At 46.2% G+C, this 8,789-nt stretch overlaps 2 pseudogenes across 1 annotated transcript; both read left to right on the top strand.

The window, feature by feature from the left end:
• Nucleotides 1-1,007: 1,007 nt before the first annotated feature.
• On the top strand, nt 1,008-1,516 carry LOC108303957 (annotated as a pseudogene). Its single transcript, XR_001825036.2, has one exon. The product of XR_001825036.2 is annotated as a 40S ribosomal protein S12-like (transcript).
• A 4,164-nt stretch (nt 1,517-5,680) lies between these two features.
• On the top strand, nt 5,681-6,543 carry LOC108303819 (annotated as a pseudogene).
• The last annotated feature ends 2,246 nt before the right edge of the window (nt 6,544-8,789 follow it).

Here is an 8,789-nt window from a genome sequence, read left to right as displayed (position 1 = left end):
TTGCCAGGCTGAAGTGCAATGGCATGATCTTGGCTCACTGCAACCTCCGTCTCCTGGATTCAAGTGATTCCCCTGCCTCAACCGCCTGAGTAGCTGGGACTACAGACATGGGCCACCATGCCCGGCTAATTTTTTATATTTTAGTAGAGATGGGGTTTCACCATGGCCGGGATGGTCTCCATCTCCTGACCTCATGATCTGCCCATCTTGGCCTCCCAAAGTGCTGGGATTACAGGCGTGAGTCACCGTACCCAGCCCTTGGATCCTCAAAATGAGAGAGATACTATGGGACAAGACAGTGCAGTGCTTCTACTATGCATTTCATTGCAAGGCAACGCAAAGCCAGTCAGCTTATTTTATAATTAGCCCATACCCCATGGGAGTCTCATTTCTCAGTGGAGGGGAGGGGGAATGTTTCCATATCCTTCAGGTGACCAAGAGCATGCTTCTCTGATTTATAACTACTATTAGCCATCCCTTAAAGTGTATGTTCTACCTAGTTGTTACACACCAAATCTCTCTCCTAATGTAATTTGATGCCCCCAAAACTCAAAACTGTCAGATAACACAATGCAAAACAGAACAGAGCCTTTGATTTTGACAGAACTACCTGTTTTTAGTTCCTGGGGTTTCATGGGGAAAACAGAGGTCTTTCCAAAACAGGATCTGTGGTGCCTCCTCTGGTTTTCCCAAGGAGTCACATGCTATCAGAGGTTATCTTAGGGCCTCTCACTGTGCATTAAGAGTGGCAAGATTTAAAAAATGGAGAATAATCATTCAGTCAACTGAGAAGAAAAAACCTTTTTTTCAGAAAAACAAGATCCAAAAAGAGAGAAACATAAAGGCATTTTATATATACCTATAACTTGAATATCCACTTTTAATTAGCCTGAGCACTCTTTAAGGAAATCCTTTTAAATCCCTTGTTATTTGACTTTAGCCACAGCAGTTAAGATTTTTGGCTTTTGAAATTTATAAAATTTTGTAATTTGAAAATTACAGCTCTTTCCCTGCCGCCACCGAGTGGTGCGGAGGCGGAGGCTTGGGTGCGTTCAAGATTCCGCTTCACCCGTAACCCACCACCATGGCCAAGGAAGGCATTGCTGCTGGAGGTGTAATGGACGTTAATACTGCTTTACAAGAGGTGCTGAAGACAGCCCTCATCCACGATGGCCTAGCACGTGGAATTCGCGAAGCTGCCAAAGCCTTAGACAAGCGCCAAGCCCATCTTTGTGTGCTTGCATCCAACTGTGATGAGCCTATGTATGTCAAGTTGGTGGAGGCCCTTTGTGCTGAACACCAGATCAACCTAATTAAGGTTGATGACAACAAGAAACTAGGGGAATGGGTAGGCCTCTGTAAAATTGACAGAGAGGGAAGCCCCGGAAAGTGGCTGGTTGCAGTTGTGTAGTAGTTAAGGACTATGGCAAGGAGTCTCAGGCCAAGGATGTCATCGAAGAGTACTTCAAATGCAAGAAATGAAGAAATAAATTATTTGGCTCACAAAAAAAAAAAAGAAGATTACAAAAAGTAATTTCACAGGTGAAATTAAATCATGCAACTTAGATACTAGGTTTGCTAAACGTTCCAAGGTTGTATACTGCCTGCTTTGCAGATAGGTAAGGCCTGGGACACGTGGAGTTAGATGCTAGAAAGAGTCAGACCTCATCTGCACTTCTGTCTGGGTCCTAGGCGCCACACTTGGTACATAATTAAAATTGCTTACTAATTTTACAGGCTTGAGCCACTGAGCCTGGCCAGCAGCAAAACTCTTGATGTGATTTCATACCTTGAGGGAACAAACCAACTCTTTGGTAGCAGATCAATGTCCTTTGTGAAGAAGGAACAATTTGTCTCACTGCAGACAGTGCTTATTCTTACTCTGGGTTTGAATTTCCTTTCCCTGCTTCTCATTCTTCTCTCAGAACCTCCATCTATGGACATAATACACAGTCTTAGTGTCCCGCACAATATTGTTTCTGACCATGAAATTCACTTCACAAGAAAAGAAGTGAAAACAGTGAGCTGACACCACAGGCTTCACTGGTCTGACCTGCGCTCCATCAGCCAACCTTCTAGAGTGGTGGCAAAGCCTACTGAAGGCCCAGGTCATGTACCAGCTGTTAGATAGCATCCTGTGAGATACATCACCGTTAGGTGGCTCATGCCGATAATCCCAGCACTTTGGGAGGCCAAGGCGGGCAGGTCGCAAGGTCAAGAGATCGAGACTAGCCTAGCCAACATGGTGAAACTCCATCTCTACTAAAAGTACAAAAAAACTAGCCAGGCTGGTGGTGTATGCCTGTAGTCCCATCTACTCGGGAGGCTGAGGCTGGAGAATCGCTTGAATCCAAGAAGCAGAGCTGCAGTGAGCCATTGCACTGCAGCCTGGGTGACAGAGCAAAACTCAAAAAAAAAAAAAAAAAAAAAGAGAGAGAGAGAGATACAGTACTGTTAAATGTAGTATATGCTCTGACCAGTGTACCATTTCTCCCTTAGCCAGATACATAGTGCAGAAACCAAAGGCTGAATGTAGGAGTGGTTTCTCTCACTCTTAAACTTTTTTATTTTTATTTTTTGAGACAGGGTCTCCCTCTGTCACCCAGGGTAGAATGGAGGGCCACAATCTTGGCTCACTGCAACCTTTGCTTCCTGGGCTCAACTGATCCTCCCATCTCAGCCTCCCAAGTAGCTAGGACCATAGGTGCAAGCCACCGCGCCTGGCTAATTTCTTTGGTACTTTTTTTAGAGACAGGGTTTTGCCATGTTGCCCAGCTGGTCTTGAACTCCTGGCCTCAAGCGATCTATCCTCCTTAGCCTCCCAAAGTACTGGGATTACAGGCGTGAGCCACTGCGCCCAGCCCACAATGAAACTTTTTGACTCACTCATAAGTTATTTGCTTCTTGACCATATGACTGTAGGGAGGGGAGGTATATTAAAAGCTTTTAGTGTCCCAGGGAGAAATGCCTCCATCAAGTGACACAAATTTTCCACCAAACTGGAAGCTGAAATTGCCACTCAGCCTTTTTGAGCAACTCTTGCCACTGAACAGACAGGCAAAAAAAGAAATCGAAGTATTTTCTAGAATTTTGAACTCTAGCTACCAAGGGGAAATAGGTTGTCACCACTGAGTGGAGGCAGTGAAGTTTAGTGATAGACTTTGTGGTATTTCCTAAGGATCCTACAACTACTGCAATACTCTGTGGTCAAAGTCACTGCAATTCTGTAGAAGAGGACCTTCTAGGGCACAAATCGCTCAGGAATGAAAAAGTGGATCTCTCCTGTGGCTAAATAACTTGACCATCTGTTGCTGACTGAAGGCAGATGGAACCTAGCATGGATAGTGAAGAAGGAAAGTCATAAGTACAAGATCAGCCTTAGAATGCTTTACAGACAGCGGGGTAGGAGGGATCATAGTCTCTACTTGAATTTCTTTCCTTGATTGTAGATACTTACATATTTTAAATACTTTTGCTTCTTTTTCTTCTCCCTTTCTGCCACTATTGTCTCTAGGTGGTTTTATGGGGAGATTAACTTCACCATTCAGTCATGGATTGCAGATTCCTAAGCAGGAATTGTGAGAGAGCTGGAGGACAGTCATCAAGGTTTTGAGATGCCTTCATTAGAGAGTAATTTTAAAATGTTTTTGAGCCAGGCGCGGTGGCTCAAGCCTGTAATCCCAGCATTTTGGGAGGCTGAGGCGGGTGGATCACGAGGTCAAGAGATCGAGACCATCCTGGTCAACATGGTGAAACCCCGTCTCTACTAAAACTGCAAAAAATTAGCTGGGCATGGTGACACGTGCCTGTAATCCCAGCTACTCAGGAGGCTGAGGCAGGAGAATTGCCTGAACCCAGGAGGCGGAGGTTGCGGTGAGCCAAGATCGCGCCATTGCACTCCAGCCTGGGTAACAAGAGCGAAACTCCGTCCCCCACAAAAATAAATAAATAAAATAAAATAAAATGTTTTTGATTACAGAAGTGGTAGCTACTTTATGCTAACTGGGAAGCAAGTCTAAGTTCAAAACACACAGTATATGTGTTTGGTGGCAAATGGGGAACAGGACAATTGATATTCAGGCTATCTGCATCCAAGCAGATAGCCCCTTAGAAAAATCTTGGAAATTTTTTGGAAAAACCCTCGCTGTTGTAGTAAAAAGAATATTCCAGTTCCCGCCTCCCACCTCCATTATACAGAAGTCAAAGGGAGCTAGGTCTTTCCCCACTCCCAGATACAGCCAAGACGGAGGCTTATGGTGTGTGAGTCCCAAAAACAATGCTGGAGGTGTCTGAAAGGATCGAATGCGGTGTGGCTCACGCCTGTAATCCCAGCACTTTGGGAGGCAGAGGCAGGTGGATTGCTTGAGCCTGGGAGTTCAATATCAGCCTGGGTAACATGGAAAAACCCTGTCTCTGTAAAAATAGAAAAATTAGCCAGACATGGTGGCATGCGCCTGTGGTCCCAGCTACTTGGGAGGTGAAGTGGGAGGATGGCTTGAGCCTGGGAGGCAGAGTTGCAGTGAGCCAAGATCATGCCACTGCACTTCAGCCTGGATGACAGAGTGAGACCCTGTCTTAAAAAAAAATACACACACACACACACACACACACACACATAAATGTATAATATATATGTATATAATTGCTATCATCCTTTAACCAATGTGGAAAACATGGCACTGAAAGACAATGTGGCTTGTCCCTCCGAGCCAGTACACAGTGCCATCTTTTGGCAACTCTGATAACAGAGCCACCCTGGAGCCAATGTTCTTCTTTGCTCTTTGGGTTATAGTATTCTATCCCCAGGGTGGTTCTAAGAGTTCCATGAGACAATAGTGCCCAGCACACAAAGGATGCCTCCCTTTTTCAATTACAAAGTGACACATAAATATATGGGAGGCTGAGAAGAACAGGGCTTTAATCACATGGCACATTGGGAGTACAATCAGGACCCCAGGTATTCTGGCAAAAGTTTAACAACTGGCTTGGGAGAAGAAGGGGCATGATTTGTAGTGTTTGTGGATTTCAGTGATATCAACACTCCCACCTCCATCAATTTTAAGCTGCCAATGTGATATTACTGAATGCAGCAGAGTTGAGGAGAGATTCCATAAATAGTACACTATTAGGCTGGGCGCGCTGGTTCACACCTGTAATCCCAGCACTTTGGGAGGCTAAGGCAGGTGGATCACCTGAGGTTAGGAGTTTGAGACCAGCCTGACCAACATGATGTTGTCTCTACTAAAAATACAAAAAATTAGCCAGGCATGGTGGTGCGTGCCTGTAATCCCAGTTACTGAGGAGGCTGAGGCAGGAGAATTGCTTGAACCCGGGAGGCAGAGGTTACAGTGAGCTGAGATAGTGCCACTGCACTCCAGCCTGGGCAACAAAAGTGAAACTCCATCACAAAAAAAAAGTACACTATTATATAGTATTTCCACCATATAGATACAATAATGTAAGTCATTTCAAGAGCACAGATGAGCTCTCTGCTCTTGCCATACCACACACAGACATGTCTTCTTGTGTAGTACCAGAAGCAGACCCGAGACATCATGGTGTGAGTGAAGGCCAGAGTACACAGATTGGACCATATTGGAAGCCTGTTTACCAGGGCGCTTTTAACTCTGGCAAAGTGGATAGTGTCACCATCAATGACCACTTTACTCAGCTCAACTCCATGGCCTTCATGTTCCAGTATGATTCCACCCATGACGAGTTCCATGACATCATCAAGGCTAAGAATGAGAAGCTTGTCATCAATGGAAATCCCATCACCGTCTTCCAAGAACAAGATTCCATCAAATCAAATGGGCTGGTCCTGATGCTGATTATGTTGGAAAGTCTGCTGGCATCTTGACTGCCTTGGAGAAGGCTGGGGCTCACTTAGAGAGTGCAGCCAAAAGGGTCATCTCTGCCCTTTCTGTTGATGCCCCCATGTTTGTGATGGGTGTGAACCCTGAGAAGTGTGAAAACAACCTCATGATTGTTAGCAATGCTTCCCATACTGCCAACCACTTAGCCCCTCTGCCCAAGGTCATCTATGACAACTTTGGCATCATGGAGGGACTCACGACCACAGTTCACACCAACACTGCCACCCAGAAGACTGGATGTCCTCTCTGGGAAATTGTGGTATGATGGCCACAGGACTCTGCAGGACATCATCCTCTGCCAAGGCTGTGAGCAAGGCCATCCCTGAGCTTAACAGAAAGCTTACTGGCATGTCCTTCCATGTCTCCATCGCCAACATGTGGGTTGCAGACCTGATCTGCCACCTAGAGAGAGCTGCCAAATATGATGACATCAAGAAGGTGATGAAGCTAGCATCGGAGGGCCCCCTCAAGGGTCTCCTGAGCTACACCAAGCACCAGCTTGTCTCCTCCAACTTTAACAGTGACACCCACCTTTTTCACCTTTGATACTGGGAATGGCATTGCCCTCAATGACAACTTTGTCAAGCTCATTTCCTGATATGACAGTGAATTTGGCTACAGCAACAGAATGATGTACCTTATGGTCTACATGGCCTCCAAGGAGTAAGAGCCCTTTAGACCACCAGCCCCAGTGACAGCACAAGAGGAAGGGAGGCCCTCAGCTGCTGGGGAGTCCCTGCCAAACTCAGTCCCCCACCACACTGAGAATCTCCCCCTCCTGAACATAGTTTCCATCCCAGGCTCCCTGAAGAATGGGAGGGGACTCTGAGACCCCACTTTATTATGTACCATCAGTAAAGTTCCCTGTACCCAGCCAAAAAAAAGTGAGCTTAAATGATAGTAAAATATATAAAAATAGTTACATAGTGATGCGTTTGGGGTATTTATTACCTTTGTTTTTATTTTATTTATTTATTTTTTAGAAATGAGCTCTCGCTCTGTCACCCAGAGTACAGTGGAGCAATCATACCTCAGTAACCTTGAACTCCTGGACTCAAGCGATCATCCTGCTTCAGCCTCCCGAGAAGCTGGAATTATACGTGTGAACAACCACACCCAGCTCTATAACTTATTTAATTGTAATTTTATCAAATTTAATTAAATAATGGCTGTGTTCAAAAATCATCTCTCAAAATTCCTTTTCTTTTTTTTTTTTTAGAGTCAGTTTTTTGCTCTTGTTGCCAGGCTGGAGTGCAATGGCACAATCTCAGCTCCCTGCAACCTCTGCCTCCTGGGTTCAAGAGATTGTCCTGCCTCAGCCTTTCAAGTAGCTGGGATTGCAGGCATGAGCCACCACACTCAGCTAATTTTGTATTTTTAGTAGAGATGGGGTTTCTCTATCTTGGTCAGGCTGGCCTCAAACTCCTGATTTCAGGTGATCCTCCCACCTCAGCCTCCCAAAGTGCTGGGATTGCAGGCATGAGCCACCGTGCCTGGCTTGCCTTCCTTCTTTCCTTCCTTCTTTCTTTCCTTCCTTCCTTCCTTCCTTCCTTCCTTCCTTCCTTCCTTCCTTCCCTCCTTCCTTCCTTCCTTCCCTCCTTCCTTCCTTCCTTTCTTTGAGACAAGGTCTCCCTCTGTCACTCAGGGTGGAGTGCGGTGGCTTGATCCCTGCTCACTGCAACCTCTGCCTCTCAAGCTGAAGTGATCCTCCCGCCTCAGCCTCCCAGGTAACTGAGACAACAGGCGCGAGCCACCACACCCAGCCAAAATTCCTGAAATGTTAACGGGCAGCTCTAGAAGGCTGAACTAGAACCATTCTGTGGGCTTTTAGGCATTCCCTGCGCTGCCTACATCAGCAACTTAGGCATTTTCATTTTACACTGGGTTCCACAAATTACGCAGCCAGTCCTCCTGCCAACTCTATGCTGGAATCTGCACAGCCAAACCAAGGGCGGGCTTGGGCCTTGGAAATTTCTGAAAGGCTTGAGTCACCTCCCAGGATTATCCCAGGCCTAGCTGCCTTCCACGGAGGAACCCCACCCTGTCCAGAGGAGCCAGAAGGCCTCTCCTACTCCTGCCAGCCCTGCGGGAGCCGGGAAGCCGGCTTCCCATGAATGAGTCCACAGCACCATCTGGTGGCACCTGGGTGTTAGGGCTTCCTGGGAACGAAAGCCAGGATCCTGGGATAAGAATCACCTGCCAATTCTGATGGGGGTGAAAAATCATCTGCCAAAAGCGGTCTAGCAGTGTCAGCGGGGGATTTGCGTCAAAGGAGGGTCTGAGGGTGAGGGATGGGGTGAATTTACCTGAATTCGTACTTTGCCTAAGAGCTGCAAGAGACTGTAGAGGCCCCAAGGACAGTGAAAAAACTCAATTTCAGAGAGAAAAAGTGACAACTGTCCATAAACCAGTATTAAAATCGAGCTCTGCTGACTCCCAATCCGGTGTTCTTTCAACATGCTGTTTACCTCAACAGATGCCCATTAGCTCTCTACCGGTGCGTAGCATTTTATTAGGCTCTGAGGACAGGGGTAAGGAAGTAAGACAATGATAATCCCCACATGCAGAACTTTATGCCTTGCAATGTGCTAGGTGTTTTACTTATTTTCTTTAATCCTCACAACAACCAGAATTAGTATCCCAATGTTAAAGATGAAGACATTGGCTGGACACATGGCTTATGCCTGAAATCCCAACACTTTGGAAGGCCAAAGCAAATGGGTCCCTAGATCCCAGGGCTTCATAGACCAGCCTGGGCAACACAGACTCCATCTCTACAAAACAAAAACAAAAAAAATTGTTTTAATTAGGCATGGTGGTGCATGCCTGTGGTCCCAGCTACTCAGGAGGCTGAGGTGGGAGGATCACTTGAGCCTAGAAGGTTGAGGCTGCAGTGAGCCATGATCATGCCAC

This window comes from Cebus imitator, unplaced genomic scaffold (assembly GCF_001604975.1).
Source record: "Cebus imitator isolate Cc_AM_T3 unplaced genomic scaffold, Cebus_imitator-1.0 Scaffold51, whole genome shotgun sequence".
NCBI classification, from domain to species: domain Eukaryota; kingdom Metazoa; phylum Chordata; class Mammalia; order Primates; family Cebidae; genus Cebus; species Cebus imitator.
This window is presented reverse-complemented; position numbering and strand designations above follow the sequence as displayed.